Genomic DNA, 18,471 nt, shown 5'->3' on the forward strand with positions numbered 1-18,471 from the left:
AGTTGTGTGCTGGGGTGTAGTCAGGTTGGGTCAGCGGTGTAGTTGTGTGCTGGGGTGTAGTCAGGTTGGGTCAGCGGTGTAGTTGTGTGCTGGGGTGTAGTCAGGTTGGGTCAGCGGTGTAGTTGTGTGCTGGGGTGTAGTCAGGTTGGGTCAGCGGTGTAGTTGTGTGCTGGGGTGTAGTCAGGTTGGGTCAGCGGTGTAGTTGTGTGCTGGGGTGTAGTCAGGTTGGGTCAGCGGTGTAGTTGTGTGCTGGGGTGTAGTCAGGTTGGGTCAGCGGTGTAGTTGTGTGCTGGGGTGTAGTCAGGTTGGGTCAGCGGTGTAGTTGTGTGCTGGGGTGTAGTCAGGTTGGGTCAGCGGTGTAGTTGTGTGCTGGGGTGTAGTCAGGTTGGGTCAGCGGTGTAGTTGTGTGCTGGGGTGTAGTCAGGTTGGGTCAGCGGTGTAGTTGTGTGCTGGGGTGTAGTCAGGTTGGGTCAGCGGTGTAGTTGTGTGCTGGGGTGTAGTCAGGTTGGGTCAGCGGTGTAGTTGTGTGCTGGGGTGTAGTCAGGTTGGGTCAGCGGTGTAGTTGTGTGCTGGGGTGTAGTCAGGTTGGGTCAGCGGTGTAGTTGTGTGCTGGGGTGTAGTCAGGTTGGGTCAGCGGTGTAGTTGTGTGCTGGGGTGTAGTCAGGTTGGGTCAGCGGTGTAGTTGTGTGCTGCTGGGTGTAGTCAGGTTGGGTCAGCGGTGTAGTTGTGTGCTGGGGTGTAGTCAGGTTGGGTCAGCGGTGTAGTTGTGTGCTGGGGTGTAGTCAGGTTGGGTCAGCGGTGTAGTTGTGTGCTGGGGTGTAGTCAGGTTGGGTCAGCGGTGTAGTTGTGTGCTGGGGTGTAGTCAGGTTGGGTCAGCGGTGTAGTTGTGTGCTGGGGTGTAGTCAGGTTGGGTCAGCGGTGTAGTTGTGTGCTGGGGTGTAGTCAGGTTGGGTCAGCGGTGTAGTTGTGTGCTGGGGTGTAGTCAGGTTGGGTCAGCGGTGTAGTTGTGTGCTGGGGTGTAGTCAGGTTGGGTCAGCGGTGTAGTTGTGTGCTGGGGTGTAGTCAGGTTGGGTCAGCGGTGTAGTTGTGTGCTGGGGTGTAGTCAGGTTGGGTCAGCGGTGTAGTTGTGTGCTGGGGTGTAGTCAGGTTGGGTCAGCGGTGTAGTTGTGTGCTGGGGTGTAGTCAGGTTGGGTCAGCGGTGTAGTTGTGTGCTGGGGTGTAGTCAGGTTGGGTCAGCGGTGTAGTTGTGTGCTGGGGTGTAGTCAGGTTGGGTCAGCGGTGTAGTTGTGTGCTGGGGTGTAGTCAGGTTGGGTCAGCGGTGTAGTTGTGTGCTGGGGTGTAGTCAGGTTGGGTCAGCGGTGTAGTTGTGTGCTGGGGTGTAGTCAGGTTGGGTCAGCGGTGTAGTTGTGTGCTGGGGTGTAGTCAGGTTGGGTCAGCGGTGTAGTTGTGTGCTGGGGTGTAGTCAGGTTGGGTCAGCGGTGTAGTTGTGTGCTGGGGTGTAGTCAGGTTGGGTCAGCGGTGTAGTTGTGTGCTGGGGTGTAGTCAGGTTGGGTCAGCGGTGTAGTTGTGTGCTGGGGTGTAGTCAGGTTGGGTCAGCGGTGTAGTTGTGTGCTGGGGTGTAGTCAGGTTGGTCAGCGTGTAGTTGTGTGCTGGGTGTAGTCAGGTTGGGTCAGCGGTGTAGTTTGTGCTGGGTGTAGTCAGGTTGGGTCAGCGTGTAGTTTGTGCTGGTGTGTAGTCAGGTTGGGTCAGCGGTGTAGTTGTGTGCTGGGGTGTAGTCAGGTTGGGTCAGCGGTGTAGTTGTGTGCTGGGTGTAGTCAGGTTGGGTCAGCGGTGTAGTTGTGTGCTGGGTGTAGTCAGGTTGGGTCAGCGGTGTAGTTGTGTGCCTGGGTGTAGTCAGGTTGGTCAGCGGTGTAGTTGTGTGCTGGGAGTGTAGTCAGGTTGGGTCAGCGGTGTAGTTGTGTGCTGGGGTGTAGTCAGGTTGGGTCAGCGGTGTAGTTGTGTGCTGGGTGTAGTCAGGTTGGGTCAGCGGTGTAGTTGTGTGCTGGGGTGTAGTCAGGTTGGGTCAGCGGTGTAGTTGTGTGCTGGGGTGTAGTCAGGTTGGGTCAGCGGTGTAGTTGTGTGCTGGGGTGTAGTCAGGTTGGGTCAGCGGTGTAGTTGTGTGCTGGGTGTAGTCAGGTTGGGTCAGCGGTGTAGTTGTGTGCTGGGTGTAGTCAGGTTGGGTCAGCGGTGTAGTTGTGTGCTGGGGTGTAGTCAGGTTGGGTCAGCGGTGTAGTTGTGTGCTGGGTGTAGTCAGGTTGGGTCAGCGGTGTAGTTGTGTGCTGGGGTGTAGTCAGGTTGGGTCAGCGGTGTAGTTGTGTGCTGGGGTGTAGTCAGGTTGGGTCAGCGGTGTAGTTGTGTGCTGGGGTGTAGTCAGGTTGGGTCAGCGGTGTAGTTGTGTGCTGGGGTGTAGTCAGGTTGGTCAGCGGTGTAGTTGTGTGCTGGGGTGTAGTCAGGTTGGGTCAGCGGTTGTAGTTGTGTGCTGGGGTGTAGTCAGGTTGGGTCAGCGGTGTAGTTGTGTGCTGGCGTGTAGTCAGGTTGGGTCAGCGGTGTAGTTGTGTGCTGGGGTGTAGTCAGGTTGGGTCAGCGGTGTAGTTGTGTGCTGGGGTGTAGTCAGGTTGGGTCAGCGGTGTAGTTGTGTGCTGGGGTGTAGTCAGGTTGGGTCAGCGGTGTAGTTGTGTGCTGGGGTGTAGTCAGGTTGGGTCAGCGGTGTAGTTGTGTGCTGAGGTGTAGTCAGGTTGGGTCAGCGGTGTAGTTGTGTGCTGGGTGTAGTCAGGTTGGGTCAGCGGTGTAGTTGTGTGCTGGGTGTAGTCAGGTTGGTCAGCGTGTAGTTGTGTGCTGGGGTGTAGTCAGGTTGGGTCAGCGGTGTAGTTGTGTGCTGGGTGTAGTCAGGTTGGGTCAGCGTGTAGTTGTGTGCTGGGTGTAGTCAGGTTGGGTCAGCGGTGTAGTTGTGTGCTGGGGTGTAGTCAGGTTGGGTCAGCGGTGTAGTTGTGTGCTGGGGTGTAGTCAGGTTGGGTCAGCGGTGTAGTTGTGTGCTGGGGTGTAGTCAGGTTGGGTCAGCGGTGTAGTTGTGTGCTGGGGTGTAGTCAGGTTGGGTCAGCGGTGTAGTTGTGTGCTGGGGTGTAGTCAGGTTGGGTCAGCGGTGTAGTTGTGTGCTGGGGTGTAGTCAGGTTGGGTCAGCGTGTAGTTGTGTGCTGGGGTGTAGTCAGGTTGGGTCAGCGGTGTAGTTGTGTGCTGGGTGTAGTCAGGTTGGGTCAGCGGTGTAGTTGTGTGCTGGGGTGTAGTCAGGTTGGGTCAGCGGTGTAGTTGTGTGCTGGGGTTGTAGTCAGGTTGGGTCAGCGGTGTAGTTGTGTGCTGGGGTGTAGTCAGGTTGGGTCAGCGGTGTAGTTGTGTGCTGGAGTGTAGTCAGGTTGGGTCAGCGGTGTAGTTGTGTGCTGGGTGTAGTCAGGTTGGGTCAGCGGTGTAGTTGTGTGCTGGGGTGTAGTCAGGTTGGGTCAGCGGTGTAGTTGTGTGCTGGGGTGTAGTCAGGTTGGGTCAGCGGTGTAGTTGTGTGCTGGGGTGTAGTCAGGTTGGGTCAGCGGTGTAGTTGTGTGCTGGGGTGTAGTCAGGTTGGGTCAGCGGTGTAGTTGTGTGCTGGGTTGTAGTCAGGTTGGGTCAGCGGTGTAGTTGTGTGCTGGTGTGTAGTCAGGTTGGGTCAGCGGTGTAGTTGTGTGCTGGGGTGTAGTCAGGTTGGGTCAGCGGTGTAGTTGTGTGCTGGGGTGTAGTCAGGTTGGGTCAGCGGTGTAGTTGTGTGCTGGGTGTAGTCAGGTTGGGTCAGCGGTGTAGTTGTGTGCTGGGTGTAGTCAGGTTGGGTCAGCGGTGTAGTTGTGTGCTGGGGTGTAGTCAGGTTGGGTCAGCGGTGTAGTTGTGTGCTGGGGTGTAGTCAGGTTGGGTCAGCGGTGTAGTTGTGTGCTGGGTGTAGTCAGGTTGGTCAGCGGTGTAGTTGTGTGCTGGGGTGTAGTCAGGTTGGGTCAGCGGTGTAGTTGTGTGCTGGGGTGTAGTCAGGTTGGGTCAGCGGTGTAGTTGTGTGCTGGGTGTAGTCAGGTTGGGTCAGCGGTGTAGTTGTGTGCTGGGGTGTAGTCAGGTTGGGTCAGCGGTGTAGTTGTGTGCTGGGGTGTAGTCAGGTTGGGTCAGCGGTGTAGTTGTGTGCTGGGTGTAGTCAGGTTGGGTCAGCGGTGTAGTTGTGTGCTGGGGTGTAGTCAGGTTGGGTCAGCGGTGTAGTTGTGTGCTGGGGTGTAGTCAGGTTGGGTCAGCGGTGTAGTTGTGTGCTGGGGTGTAGTCAGGTTGGGTCAGCGGTGTAGTTGTGTGCTGGGGTGTAGTCAGGTTGGGTCAGCGGTGTAGTTGTGTGCTGGGGTGTAGTCAGGTTGGGTCAGCGGTGTAGTTGTGTGCTGGGGTGTAGTCAGGTTGGGTCAGCGGTGTAGTTGTGTGCTGGGTGTAGTCAGGTTGGGTCAGCGGTGTAGTTGTGTGCTGGGGTGTAGTCAGGTTGGGTCAGCGGTGTAGTTTGTGCTGGGTGTAGTCAGGTTGGGTCAGCGGTGTAGTTGTGTGCTGGGTGTAGTCAGGTTGGGTCAGCGGTGTAGTTGTGTGCTGGGGTGTAGTCAGGTTGGGTCAGCGGTGTAGTTGTGTGCTGGGGTGTAGTCAGGTTGGGTCAGCGGTGTAGTTGTGTGCTGGGGTGTAGTCAGGTTGGGTCAGCGGTGTAGTTGTGTGCTGGGTGTAGTCAGGTTGGGTCAGCGGTGTAGTTGTGTGCTGGGGTGTAGTCAGGTTGGGTCAGCGGTGTAGTTGTGTGCTGGGGTGTAGTCAGGTTGGGTCAGCGGTGTAGTTGTGTGCTGGGGTGTAGTCAGGTTGGGTCAGCGGTGTAGTTGTGTGCTGGGGTGTAGTCAGGTTGGGTCAGCGGTGTAGTTGTGTGCTGGGGTGTAGTCAGGTTGGGTCAGCGGTGTAGTTGTGTGCTGGGTGTAGTCAGGTTGGGTCAGCGGTGTAGTTGTGTGCTGGGGTGTAGTCAGGTTGGGTCAGCGGTGTAGTTGTGTGCTGGGGTGTAGTCAGGTTGGGTCAGCGGTGTAGTTGTGTGCTGGGGTGTAGTCAGGTTGGGTCAGCGGTGTAGTTGTGTGCTGGGGTGTAGTCAGGTTGGGCAGCGGTGTAGTTGTGTGCTGGGGTGTAGTCAGGTTGGGTCAGCGGTGTAGTTGTGTGCTGGGGTGTAGTCAGGTTGGGTCAGCGGTGTAGTTGTGTGCTGGGGTGTAGTCAGGTTGGGTCAGCGGTGTAGTTGTGTGCTGGGTGTAGTCAGGTTGGGTCAGCGTGTAGTTGTGTGCTGGGGTGTAGTCAGGTTGGGTCAGCGCGTAGTTGTGTGCTGGGGTGTAGTCAGGTTGGGTCAGCGGTGTAGTTGTGTGCTGGGGTGTAGTCAGGTTGGGTCAGCGGTGTAGTTGTGTGCTGGGTGTAGTCAGGTTGGGTCAGCGGTGTAGTTGTGTGCTGGGGTGTAGTCAGGTTGGGTCAGCGGTGTAGTTGTGTGCTGGGTGTAGTCAGGTTGGGTCAGCGGTGTAGTTGTGTGCTGGGGTGTAGTCAGGTTGGGTCAGCGGTGTAGTTGTGTGCTGGGTGTAGTCAGGTTGGGTCAGCGGTGTAGTTGTGTGCTGGGGTGTAGTCAGGTTGGGTCAGCGGTGTAGTTGTGTGCTGGGTGTAGTCAGGTTGGGTCAGCGGTGTAGTTGTGTGCTGGGTGTAGTCAGGTTGGGTCAGCGGTGTAGTTGTGTGCTGAGGTGTAGTCAGGTTGGGTCAGCGGTGTAGTTGTGTGCTGGGTGTAGTCAGGTTGGGTCAGCGGTGTAGTTGTGTGCTGGGTGTAGTCAGGTTGGGTCAGCGGTGTAGTTGTGTGCTGGGGTGTAGTCAGGTTGGGTCAGCGGTGTAGTTGTGTGCTGGGGTGTAGTCAGGTTGGGTCAGCGGTGTAGTTGTGTGCTGGGGTGTAGTCAGGTTGGGTCAGCGGTGTAGTTGTGTGCTGGGGTGTAGTCAGGTTGGGTCAGCGGTGTAGTTGTGTGCTGGGGTGTAGTCAGGTTGGGTCAGCGGTGTAGTTGTGTGCTGGGGTGTAGTCAGGTTGGGTCAGCGGTGTAGTTGTGTGCTGGGGTGTAGTCAGGTTGGGTCAGCGGTGTAGTTGTGTGCTGGGGTGTAGTCAGGTTGGGTCAGCGGTGTAGTTGTGTGCTGGGGTGTAGTCAGGTTGGGTCAGCGGTGTAGTTGTGTGCTGGGGTGTAGTCAGGTTGGGTCAGCGGTGTAGTTGTGTGCTGGGGTGTAGTCAGGTTGGGTCAGCGGTGTAGTTGTGTGCTGGAGTGTAGTCAGGTTGGGTCAGCGGTGTAGTTGTGTGCTGGGTGTAGTCAGGTTGGGTCAGCGGTGTAGTTGTGTGCTGGGCTGTAGTCAGGTTGGGTCAGCGGTGTAGTTGTGTGCTGGGGTGTAGTCAGGTTGGGTCAGCCGGTGTAGTTATGTGCCGAGGTGTAGTCAGGTTGGGTCAGCGGTGTAGTTGTGTGCTGGGGTGTAGTCAGGTTGGGTCAGCAGTGTAGCTGTGTGCTGGGGTGTAGTCAGGTTGAGTCAGCGGTGTAGTTGTGTGCTGGGGTGTAGTCAGGTTGGGTCAGCGGTGTAGTTGTGTGCTGGGGTGTAGTCAGGTTGGGTCAGCGGTGTAGTTGTGTGCTGGGGTGTAGTCAGGTTGGGTCAGCGCTGTAGTTGTGTGCTGGGGTGTAGTCAGGTTGGGTCAGCGGCGTAGTTCTGTGCTGGGGTGTAGTCAGGTTGGGTCAGCGGTGTAGTTGTGTGCTGGAGTGTAGTCAGGTTGGGTCAGCGGTGTAGTTGTGTGCTGGAGTGTAGTCAGGTTGCGTCAGCAGGTGTAGTTGTGTGCTGGGGTGTAGTCAGGTTGGGTCAGCGGTGTAGTTATGTGCCGACGTGTAGTCAGGTTGGGTCAGCGGTGTAGTCGTGTGCTGGAGTGTAGTCAGGTTGGGACAGCGGTGTAGTTGTGTGCTGGGGTGTAGTCAGGTTGGGTCAGCGGTGTAGTTGTGTGCTGGGGTGTAGTCAGGTTGGGCCAATGGTGTAGTTGTGTGCTGGGGTGTAGTCAGGTTGGGTCAGCGCTGTAGTTGTGTGCTGGGGTGTAGTCAGGTTGGGTCAGCGGCGTAGTTCTGTGCTGGGGTGTAGTCAGGTTGGGTCAGCGGTGTAGTTGTGTGCTGGGGTGTAGTCAGGTTGGGTCAGCGGTGTAGTTGTGTGCTGAATTGTAGTCAGGTTGCGTCAGCGGTGTAGTTGTGTGCTGGGGTGTAGTCAGGTTGGGTCAGCGGTGTAGTTATGTGCCGAGGTGTAGTCAGGTTGGGTCAGCGGTGTCGTTGTGTGCTGGAGTGTAGTCAGGTTGGGTCAGCGGTGTAGTTGTGTGCTGGGGTGTGGTCAGGTTGGGTCAGCGGTGTAGTTGTGTGCTGGGGTGTAGTCAGGTTGGGTCAGCGGTGTAGTCGTGTGCTGGAGTGCAGTCAGGTTGGGTCAGCGGTGTAGTTGTGTGCTGGGTTGTAGTCAGGTTGGGTCAGCGGTGTAGTTGTGTGCTGGGGTGTAGTTAGGTTGGGCCAATGGTGTACTTGTGTGCTGGGGTGTAGTCAGGTTGGGTCAGCGGCGTAGTTGTGTGCTGTGGTGTAGTCAGGTTGGGTCAGCGGTGTAGTTGTGTGCTGGGGTGTAGTCAGGTTGGGTCAGCGGTGTAGTTGTGTGCTGGAGTGTAGTCAGGTTGCGTCAGCGGTGTAGTTGTGTGCTGGGGTGTAGTCAGGTTGGGTCAGAGGTGTAGTTATGTGCCGAGGTGTAGTCAGGTTGGGTCAGCGGTGTCGTTGTGTGCTGGAGTGTAGTCAGGTTGGGTCAGCGGTGTAGTTGTGTGCTGGGGTGTAGTCAGGTTGGGTCAGCGGTGTAGCTGTGTGCTGGGGTGTAGTCAGGTTGGGTCAGCGGTGTAGTTGTGTGCTGGGGTGTAGTCAGGTTGGGTCAGCAGTGTAGCTGTGTGCTGGGGTGTAGTCAGGTTGGGTCAGCGGTGTAGTTGTGTGCTGGGTTGTAGTCAGGTTGAGTCAGCGGTGTAGTTGTGTGCTGCGGTGTAGTCAGGTTGGGCCAGCGGTGTAGTTGTGTGCTGGGGTGTAGTCAGGTTGGGTCAGCGGTGTAGTTGTGTGCTGGGGTGTAGACAGGTTGGGTCAGCGCTGTAGTTGTGTGCTGGGGTGTAGTCAGGTTGGGTCAGAGGCGTAGTTCTGTGCTGGGGTGTAGTCAGGTTGGGTCAGCGGTGTAGTTGTGTGCTGGGGTGTAGTCAGGTTGGGTCAGCGGTGTAATTATGTGCTGGAGCGCAGTCAGGTTGGGTCAGCGGTGTAGTTGTGTGCTGGGGTGTAGTCAGGTTGGGTCAGCGGTGTAGCTGTGTGCTGGGGTGTAGTGGGTCAGCGGTGTAGTTGTGTGCTGGGGTGTAGTCAGGTTGGGTGAGCGGTATAGTTGTGTGCTGGGGTGTAGTCAGGTTGGGTCAGCGGTGTAGTTGTGTGCTGCGGTGTAGTCAGGTTGGGCCAGCGGTGTAGTTGTGTGCTGGGGTGTAGTCAGGTTGGGTCAGCAGTGTAACTGTGTGCTGGGGTGTAGTCAGGTTGGGTCATCGGTGTAGTTGTGTGCTGGGGTGTAGTCAGGTTGGGTCAGCGGTGTAGTTGTGTGCTGGGGTGTAGTCAGGTTGGGCCAATGGTGTAGTTGTGTGCTGGGGTGTAGTCAGGTTGGGTCAGCGCTGTAGTTGTGTGCTGGGGTGTAGTCAGGTTGGGTCAGCGGCGTAGTTCTGTGCTGGGGTGTAGTCAGGTTGGGTCAGCGGTGTAGTTGTGTGCTGGGGTGTAGTCAGTTTGGGTCAGCGGTGTAGTTGTCTGCTGGAGTGTAGTCAGGTTGCGTCAGCAGTGTAGTTGTGTGCTGGGGTGTATTCAGGTTGGGTCAGCAGTCTAGTTATGTGCCGAGGTGTAGTCAGGTTGGGTCAGCGGTGTAGTCGTGTGCTGGAGTGTAGTCAGGTTGGGTCAGCGGTGTAGTTGTGTGCTGGGGTGTAGTCAGGTTGGGTCAGCGGTGTAGTTGTGTGCTGGGGTGTAGTCAGGTTGGGCCAATGGTGTAGTTGTGTGCTGGGGTGTAGTCAGGTTGGGTCAGCGCTGTAGTTGTGTGCTGGGATGTAGTCAGGTTGGGTCAGCGGCGTAGTTCTGTGCTGGGGTGTAGTCAGGTTGGGTCAGCGGTGTAGTTGTGTGCTGGGGTGTAGTCAGGTTGGGTCAGCGGTGTAGTTGTGTGCTGGAGTGTAGTCAGGTTGCGTCAACGGTGTAGTTGTGTGCTGGAGTGTAGTCAGGTTGGGTCAGCGGTGTAGTTATGTGCCGAGGTGTAGTCAGGTTGGGTCAGCGGTGTAGTTGTGTGCTGGAGTGTAGTCAGGTTGGGTCAGCGGTGTAGTTGTGTGCTGGAGTGTAGTCAGGTTGGCTCATCGGTGTAGTTGTGTGCTGGGGTGTAGTCAGGTTGGGTCAGCGGTATAGTTCTGTGGTGTGGTGTAGTCAGGTTGGGTCAGCGGTGTATTTGTGTGCTCCGGTGTAATCAGGTTGGGCCAGCGGTGTAGTTGTGTGCTGGGGTGTAGTCAGGTTGGGTCAGCAGAGAAGCTGTGTGCTGGGGTGTAGTCAGGTTGGGTCAGCGGTGTAGTTGTGTGCTGGATTGTAGTCAGGTTGGGTCAGCGGTGTAGTTGTGTGCTGCGGTGTAGTCAGGTTGGGCCAATGGTGTAGTTGTGTGCTGGGGTGTAGACAGGTTGGGTCAGCGCTGTAGTTTTGTGCTGGGGTGTAGTCAGGTTGGGTCAGCGGCGTAGTTCTGTGCTGGGGTGTAGTCAGGTTGGGTCAGCGGTGTAGTTGTGTGCTGGGGTGTAGTCAGGTTGGGTCAGCGGTGTAGTAGTGTGCTGGAGTGTAGTCAGGTTGGGTCAGCGGTGTAGTTGTGTGCTGGGGTGTAGTCAGGTTGGGTCAGCGGTGTAGTTGTGTGCTAGGGTGTAGTCAGGTTGGGCCAGCGGTGTAGTTGTGTGCTGGGGTGTAGTCAGGTTGGGTCAGCAGTGTAACTGTGTGCTGGGGTGTCGTCAGGTTGGGTCATCGGTGTAGTTGTGTGCTGGGGTGTAGTCAGGTTGGGTCAGCGGTGTAGTTGTGTGCTAGGGTGTAGTCAGGTTGGGCCAATGGTGTAGTTGTGTGCTGGGGTGTAGTCAGGTTGGGTCAGCGCTGTAGTTGTGTGCTGGGGTGTAGTCAGGTTGGGTCAGCGGCGTAGTTCTGTGCTGGGGTGTAGTCAGGTTGGGTCAGCGGTGTAGCTGTGTGCTGGGGTGTAGTCAGGTTGGGTCAGCGGTGTAGTTGTCTGCTGGAGTGTAGTCAGGTTGGGTCAGCGTGTAGTTGTGTGCTGGGGTGTAGTCAGGTTGGGTCAGCAGTCTAGTTATGTGCCGAGGTGTAGTCAGGTTGGGTCAGCGGTGTAGTTGTGTGCTGGAGTGTATTCAGGTTGGGTCAGCGGTGTAGTTGTGTGCTGGGGTGTAGTCAGGTTGGGTCAGCGGTGTAGTTGTGTGCTGCGGTGTAGTCAGGTTGGGACAAAGGTGTAGTTGTGTGCTGGGGTGTAGACAGGTTGGGTCAGCGGTGTAGTTGTGTGCTGGGGTGTAGTCAGGTTGGGTCAGAGGCGTAGTTCTGTGCTGGGGTGTAGTCAGGTTGGGTCAGCGGTGTAGTTGTGTGCTGGGGTGTAGTCTGGTTGGGTCAGCGGTGTAATTATGTGCTGGAGTGTAGTCAGGTTGGGTCAGCGGTGTAGTTGTGTGCTGGGGTGTAGTCAGGTTGGGTCAGCGGTGTAGCTGTGTGCTGGGGTGTAGTGGGTCAGCGGTGTAGTTGTGTGCTGGGGTGTAGTCAGGTTGGGTGAGCGGTATAGTTGTGTGCTGGGGTGTAGTCAGTTTGGGTCAGCGGTGTAGTTGTGTGCTGCGGTGTAGTCAGGTTGGACGAGCGGTGTAGTTGTGTGCTGGGGTGTAGTCAGGTTGGGTCAGCAGTGTAACTGTGTGCTGGGGTGTCGTCAGGTTGGGTCATCGGTGTAGTTGTGTGCTGGGGTGTAGTCAGGTTGGGTCAGCGGTGTAGTTGTGTGCTGGGGTGTAGTCAGGTTGGGCCAATGGTGTAGTTGTGTGCTGGGGTGTAGTCAGGTTGGGTCAGCGCTGTAGTTGTGTGCTGGGGTGTAGTCAGGTTGGGTCAGCGGTGTAGTTGTGTGCTGGGGTGTAGGCAGTTTGGGTCAGCGGTGTAGTTGTCTGCTGGAGTGTAGTCAGGTTGCGTCAGCAGTGTAGTTGTGTGCTGGGGTGTAGTCAGGTTGGGTCAGCAGTGTAGTTGTGTGCTGGGGTGTAGTCAGGTTGGGTCAGCGGTGTAGTCGTGTGCTGGAGTGTAGTCAGGTTGGGTCAGCGGTGTAGTTGTGTGCTGGGGTGTAGTCAGGTTGGGTCAGCGGTGTAGTTGTGTGCTGGGGTGTAGTCAGGTTGGGTCAGCGGTGTAGTTGTGTGCTGGGGTGTAGTCAGGTTGGGTCAGCGCTGTAGTTGTGTGCTGGGGTGTAGTCAGGTTGGGTCAGCGGCGTAGTTCTGTGCTGGGGTGTAGTCAGGTTGGGTCAGCGGTGTAGTTGTGTGCTGGGGTGTAGTCAGGTTGGGTCAGCGGTGTAGTTGTGTGCTGGAGTGTAGTCAGGTTGGGTCAGCGGTGTAGTTGTGTGCTGGAGTGTAGTCAGGTTGGGTCAGCGGTGTAGTTATGTGCCGAGGTGTAGTCAGGTTGGGTCAGCGGTGTAGTTGTGTGCTGGAGTGTAGTCAGGTTGGGTCAGCGGTGTAGTTGTGTGCTGGAGTGTAGTCAGGTTGGGCCAGCGGTGTAGTTGTGTGCTGGGGTGTAGTCAGGTTGGGTCAGCAGAGAAGCTGTGTGCTGGGGTATAGTCAGGTTGGGTCAGCGGTGTAGTTGTGTGCTGGGTTGTAGTCAGGTTGGGTCAGCGGTGTAGTTGTGTGCTGCGGTGTAGTCAGGTTGGGCCAATGGTGTAGTTGTGTGCTGGGGTGTAGACAGGTTGGGTCAGCGCTGTAGTTTTGTGCTGGGGTGTAGTCAGGTTGGGTCAGCGGCGTAGTTCTGTGCTGGGGTGTAGTCAAGTTGGGTCAGCGGTGTAGTTGTGTGCTGGGGTGTAGTCAGGTTGGCTCAGCGGTGTATTTTGTGCTGGAGTGTAGTCAGGTTGGGTCAGCGGTGTAGTTGTGTGCTGGGCTGTAGTCAGGTTGGGTGAGCGGTATAGTTGTGTGCTGGGGTGTAGTCAGGTTGGGTCAGCCGTGTAGTTGTGTGCTGCGGTGTAGTCAGGTTGGGCCAGCGGTGTAGTTGTGTGCTGGGGTGTAGTCAGGTTGGGTCAGCAGTGTAGCTGTGTGCTGGGGTATAGTCAGGTTGGGTCAGCGGTGTAGTTGTGTGCTGGGTTGTAGTCAGGTTGGGTCAGCGGTGTAGTTGTGTGCTGCGGTGTAGTCAGGTTGGGCCAATGGTGTAGTTGTGTGCTGGGGTGTAGACAGGTTGGGTCAGCGCTGTAGTTGTGTGCTGGGGTGTAGACAGGTTGGGTCAGCGCTGTAGTTGTGTGCTGGGGTGTAGTCAGGTTGGGTCAGAGGTGTAGTTCTGTGCTGGGGTGTAGTCAGGTTGGGTCAGCGGTGTAGTTGTGTGCTGGGGTGTAGTCAGGTTGGGTCAGCGGTGTAGTTGTGTGCTGGGGTGTAGTCAGGTTGGGTCAGCGGTGTAGTTGTGTGCTGGGCTGTAGTCAGGTTGGGTCAGCGGTATAGTTGTGTGCTGGGGTGTAGTCAGGTTGGGTCAGCCGTGTAGTTGTGTGCTGGGGTGTAGTCAGGTTGGGTCAGCGGTGTAGTTGTGTGCTGGGGTGTAGTCAGGTTGGGCCAATGGTGTAGTTGTGTGCTGGGGTGTAGTCAGGTTGGGTCAGCGCTGTAGTTGTGTGCTGGGGTGTAGTCAGGTTGGGTCAGCGGCGTAGTTCTGTGCTGGGGTGTAGTCAGGTTGGGTCAGCGGTGTAGTTGTGTGCTGGGGTGTAGTCAGGTTGGGTCAGCGGTGTAGTTGTGTGCTGGATTGTAGTCAGGTTGCGTCAGCGGTGTAGTTGTGTGCTGGAGTGTAGTCAGGTTGGGTCAGCGGTGTAGTTATGTGCCGAGGTGTAGTCAGGTTGGGTCAGAGGTGTCGTTGTGTGCTGGAGTGTAGTCAGGTTGGGTCAGTGGTGTAGTTGTGTGCTGGGGTGTGGGTCAGGTTGGGTCAGCGGTGTAGTTGTGTGCTGGGGTGTAGTCAGGTTGGGTCAGCGGTGTAGTCGTGTGCTGGAGTGTAGTCAGGTTGGGACAGCGGTGTAGTTGTGTGCTGGGGTGTAGTCAGGTTGGGTCAGCGGTGTAGTTGTGTGCTGGGTTGTAGTCAGGTTGGGCCAATGGTGTAGTTGTGTGCTGGGGTGTAGTCAGGTTGGGTCAGCGCTGTAGTTGTGTGCTGGGGTGTAGTCAGGTTGGGTCAGCGGCGTAGTTCTGTGCTGGGGTGTAGTCAGGTTGGGTCAGCGGTGTAGTTGTGTGCTGGGGTGTAGTCAGGTTGGGTCAGCGGTGTAGTTGTGTGCTGAATTGTAGTCAGGTTGCGTCAGCGGTGTAGTTGTGTGCTGGGGTGTAGTCAGGTTGGGTCAGCAGTGTAGCTGTGTGCTGGGGTATAGTCAGGTTGGGTCAGCGGTGTAGTTGTGTGCTGGGTTGTAGTCAGGTTGGGTCAGCGGTGTAGTTGTGTGCTGCGGTGTAGTCAGGTTGGGCCAATGGTGTAGTTGTGCGCTGGGGTGTAGACAGGTTGGGTCAGCGCTGTAGTTGTGTGCTGGGGTGTAGTCAGGTTGGGTCAGAGGCGTAGTTCTGTGCTGGGGTGTAGTCAGGTTGGGTCAGCGGTGTAGTTGTGTGCTGGGGTGTAGTCTGGTTGGTTCAGCGGTGTAATTATGTGCTGGAGTGTAGTCAGGTTGGGTCAGCGGTGTAGTTGTGTGCTGGGGTGTAGTCAGGTTGGGTCAGCGGTGTAGCTGTGTGCTGGGGTGTAGTGGGTCAGCGGTGTAGTTGTGTGCTGGGGTGTAGTCAGGTTGGGTGAGCGGTATAGTTGTGTGCTGGGGTGTAGTCAGGTTGGGTCAGCGGTGTAGTTGTGTGCTGCGGTGTAGTCAGGTTGGGCCAGCGGTGTAGTTGTGTGCTGGGGTGTAGTCAGGTTGGGTCAGCAGTGTAACTGTGTGCTGGGGTGTCGTCAGGTTGGGTCATCGGTGTAGTTGTGTGCTGGGGTGTAGTCAGGTTGGGTCAGCGGTGTAGTTGTGTGCTAGGGTGTAGTCAGGTTGGGCCAATGGTGTAGTTGTGTGCTGGGGTGTAGTCAGGTTGGGTCAGCGCTGTAGTTGTGTGCTGGGGTGTAGTCAGGTTGGGTCAGCGGCGTAGTTCTGTGCTGGGGTGTAGTCAGGTTGGGTCAGCGGTGTAGCTGTGTGCTGGGGTGTAGTCATTTTGGGTCAGCGGTGTAGTTGTCTGCTGGAGTGTAGTCAGGTTGCGTCAGCAGTGTAGTTGTGTGCTGGGGTGTATTCAGGTTGGGTCAGCAGTCTAGTTATGTGCCGAGGTGTAGTCAGGTTGGGTCAGCGGTGTCGTTGTGTGCTGGAGTGTATTCAGGTTGGGTCAGCGGTGTAGTTGTGTGCTGGGGTGTAGTCAGGTTGGGTCAGCGGTGTAGTTGTGTGCTGCGGTGTAGTCAGGTTGGGCCAATGGTGTAGTTGTGTGCTGGGGTGTAGACAGGTTGGGTCAGCGCTGTAGTTGTGTGCTGGGGTGTAGTCAGGTTGGGTCAGAGGCGTAGTTCTGTGCTGGGGTGTAGTCAGGTTGGGTCAGCGGTGTAGTTGTGTGCTGGGGTGTAGTCTGGTTGGTTCAGCGGTGTAATTATGTGCTGGAGTGTAGTCAGGTTGGGTCAGCGGTGTAGTTGTGTGCTGGGGTGTAGTCAGGTTGGGTCAGCGGTGTAGCTGTGTGCTGGGGTGTAGTGGGTCAGCGGTGTAGTTGTGTGCTGGGGTGTAGTCAGGTTGGGTGAGCGGTATAGTTGTGTGCTGGGGTGTAGTCAGTTTGGGTCAGCGGTGTAGTTGTGTGCTGCGGTGTAGTCAGGTTGGGCGAGCGGTGTAGTTGTGTGCTGGGGTGTAGTCAGGTTGGGTCAGCAGTGTAACTGTGTGCTGGGGTGTCGTCAGGTTGGGTCATCGGTGTAGTTGTGTGCTGGGGTGTAGTCAGGTTGGGTCAGCGGTGTAGTTGTGTGCTGGGGTGTAGTCAGGTTGGGCCAATGGTGTAGTTGTGTGCTGGGGTGTAGTCAGGTTGGGTCAGCGCTGTAGTTGTGTGCTGGGGTGTAGTCAGGTTGGGTCAGCGGCGTAGTTCTGTGCTGGGGTGTAGTCAGGTTGGGTCAGCGGTGTAGTTGTGTGCTGGGGTGTAGTCAGTTTGGGTCAGCGGTGTAGTTGTCTGCTGGAGTGTAGTCAGGTTGCGTCAGCAGTGTAGTTGTGTGCTGGGGTGTATTCAGGTTGGGTCAGCAGTCTAGTTATGTGCCGAGGTGTAGTCAGGTTGGGTCAGCGGTGTAGTCGTGTGCTGGAGTGTAGTCAGGTTGGGTCAGCGGTGTAGTTGTGTGCTGGGGTGTAGTCAGTTTGGGTCAGCGGTGTAGTTGTGTGCTGGGGTGTAGTCAGGTTGGGCCAATGGTGTAGTTGTGTGCTGGGGTGTAGTCAGGTTGGGTCAGCGCTGTAGTTGTGTGCTGGGATGTAGTCAGGTTGGGTCAGCGGCGTAGTTCTGTGCTGGGGTGTAGTCAGGTTGGGTCAGCGGTGTAGTTGTGTGCTGGGGTGTAGTCAGGTTGGGTCAGCGGTGTAGATGTGTGCTGGAGTGTAGTCAGGTTGCGTCAACGGTGTAGTTGTGTGCTGGAGTGTAGTCAGGTTGGGTCAGCGGTGTAGTTATGTGCCGAGGTGTAGTCAGGTTGGGTCAGCGGTGTAGTTGTGTGCTGGAGTGTAGTCAGGTTGGGTCAGCGGTGTAGTTGTGTGCTGGAGTGTAGTCAGGTTGGGTCATCGGTGTAGTTGTGTGCTGGGGTGTAGTCAGGTTGGGTCAGCGGTATAGTTCTGTGCTGTGGTGTAGTCAGGTTGGGTCAGCGGTGTATTTGTGTGCTCCGGTGTAATCAGGTTGGGCCAGCGGTGTAGTTGTGTGCTGGGGTGTAGTCAGATTGGGTCAGCAGAGAAGCTGTGTGCTGGGGTATAGTCAGGTTGGGTCAGCGGTGTAGTTGTGTGCTGGGTTGTAGTCAGGTTGGGTCAGCGGTGTAGTTGTGTGCTGCGGTGTAGTCAGGTTGGGCCAATGGTGTAGTTGTGTGCTGGGGTGTAGACAGGTTGGGTCAGCGCTGTAGTTTTGTGCTGGGGTGTAGTCAGGTTGGGTCAGCGGCGTAGTTCTGTGCTGGGGTGTAGTCAAGTTGGGTCAGCGGTGTAGTTGTGTGCTGGGGTGTAGTCAGGTTGGGTCAGCGGTGTAATTATGTGCTGGAGTGTAGTCAGGTTGGGTCAGCGGTGTAGTTGTGTGCTGGGCTGTAGTCAGGTTGGGTGAGCGGTATAGTTGTGTGCTGGGGTGTAGTCAGGTTGGGTCAGCCGTGTAGTTGTGTGCTGCGGTGTAGTCAGGTTGGGCCAGCGGTGTAGTTTTGTGCTGGGGTGTAGTCAGGTTGGGTCAGCAGTGTAACTGTGTGCTGGGGTGTAGTCAGGTTGAGTCATCGGTGTATTTGTGTGCTGGGGTGTAGTCAGGTTGGGTCAGCGGTGTAGTTGTGTGCTGGGGTGTAGTCAGGTTGAGCCAATGGTGTAGTTGTGTGCTGGGGTGTAGTCAGGTTGGGTCAGCGCTGTAGTTGTGTGCTGGGGTGTAGTCAGGTTGGGTCAGCGGCGTAGATCTGTGCTGGGGTGTAGTCAGGTTGGGTCAGCGGTGTAGTTGTGTGCTGGAGTGTAGTCAGGTTGGGTCAGCGGTATAGTTGTGTGCTGGAGTGTAGTCAGGTTGCGTCAGCAGTGTAGTTGTGTGCTGGGGTGTAGTCAGGTTGGGTCAGCGGTGTAGTTATGTGCCGACGTGTAGTCAGGTTGGGTCAGCGGTGTAGTCGTGTGCTGGAGTGTAGTCAGGTTGGGACAGCGGTGTAGTTGTGTGCTGGGGTGTAGTCAGGTTGGGTCAGCGGTGTAGTTGTGTGCTGGGGTGTAGTCAGGTTGGGCCAATGGTGTAGTTGTGTGCTGGGGTGTAGTCAGGTTGGGTCAGCGCTGTAGTTGTGTGCTGGGGTGTAGTCAGGTTGGGTCAGCGGCGTAGTTCTGTGCTGGGGTGTAGTCAGGTTGGGTCAGCGGTGTAGTTGTGTGCTGGGGTGTAGTCAGGTTGGGTCAGCGGTGTAGTTGTGTGCTGAATTGTAGTCAGGTTGCGTCAGCGGTGTAGTTGTGTGCTGGGGTGTAGTCAGGTTGGGTCAGCGGTGTAGTTATGTGCCGAGGTGTAGTCAGGTTGGGTCAGCGGTGTCGTTGTGTGCTGGAGTGTAGTCAGGTTGGGTCAGTGGTGTAGTTGTGTGCTGGGGTGTGGTCAGGTTGGGTCAGCGGTGTAGTTGTGTGCTGGGGTGTAGTCAGGTTGGGTCAGCGGTGTAGTCGTGTGCTGGAGTGCAGTCAGGTTGGGTCAGCGGTGTAGTTGTGTGCTGGGTTGTAGTCAGGTTGGGTCAGCGGTGTAGTTGTGTGCTGGGGTGTAGTTAGGTTGGGCCAATGGTGTACTTGTGTGCTGGGGTGTAGTCAGGTTGGGTCAGCGGCGTAGTTGTGTGCTGTGGTGTAGTCAGGTTGGGTCAGCGGTGTAGTTGTGTGCTGGGGTGTAGTCAGGTTGGGTCAGCGGTGTAGTTGTGTGCTGGAGTGTAGTCAGGTTGCGTCAGCGGTGTAGTTGTGTGCTGGGGTGTAGTCAGGTTGGGTCAGAGGTGTAGTTATGTGCCGAGGTGTAGTCAGGTTGGGTCAGCGGTGTCGTTGTGTGCTGGAGTGTAGTCAGGTTGGGTCAGCGGTGTAGTTGTGTGCTGGGGTGCAGTCAGGTTGGGTCAGCAGTGTAGCTGTGTGCTGGGGTATAGTCAGGTTGGGTCAGCGGTGTAGTTGTGTGCTGGGTTGTAGTCAGGTTGGGTCAGCGGTGTAGTTGTGTGCTGCGGTGTAGTCAGGTTGGGCCAATGGTGTAGTTGTGTGCTGGGGTGTAGACAGGTTGGGTCAGCGCTGTAGTTGTGTGCTGGGGTGTAGACAGGTTGGGTCAGCGCTGTAGTTGTGTGCTGGGGTGTAGTCAGGTTGGGTCAGAGGCGTAGTTCTGTGCTGGGGTGTAGTCAGGTTGGGTCAGCGGTGTAGTTGTGTGCTGGGGTGTAGTCAGGTTGGGTCAGCGGTGTAATTATGTGCTGGAGTGCAGTCAGGATGGGTCAGCGGTGTAGTTGTGTGCTGGGGTGT

Source organism: Carcharodon carcharias, chromosome 1 (assembly GCF_017639515.1).
Source record: "Carcharodon carcharias isolate sCarCar2 chromosome 1, sCarCar2.pri, whole genome shotgun sequence".
Lineage (NCBI taxonomy): Eukaryota > Metazoa > Chordata > Chondrichthyes > Lamniformes > Lamnidae > Carcharodon > Carcharodon carcharias.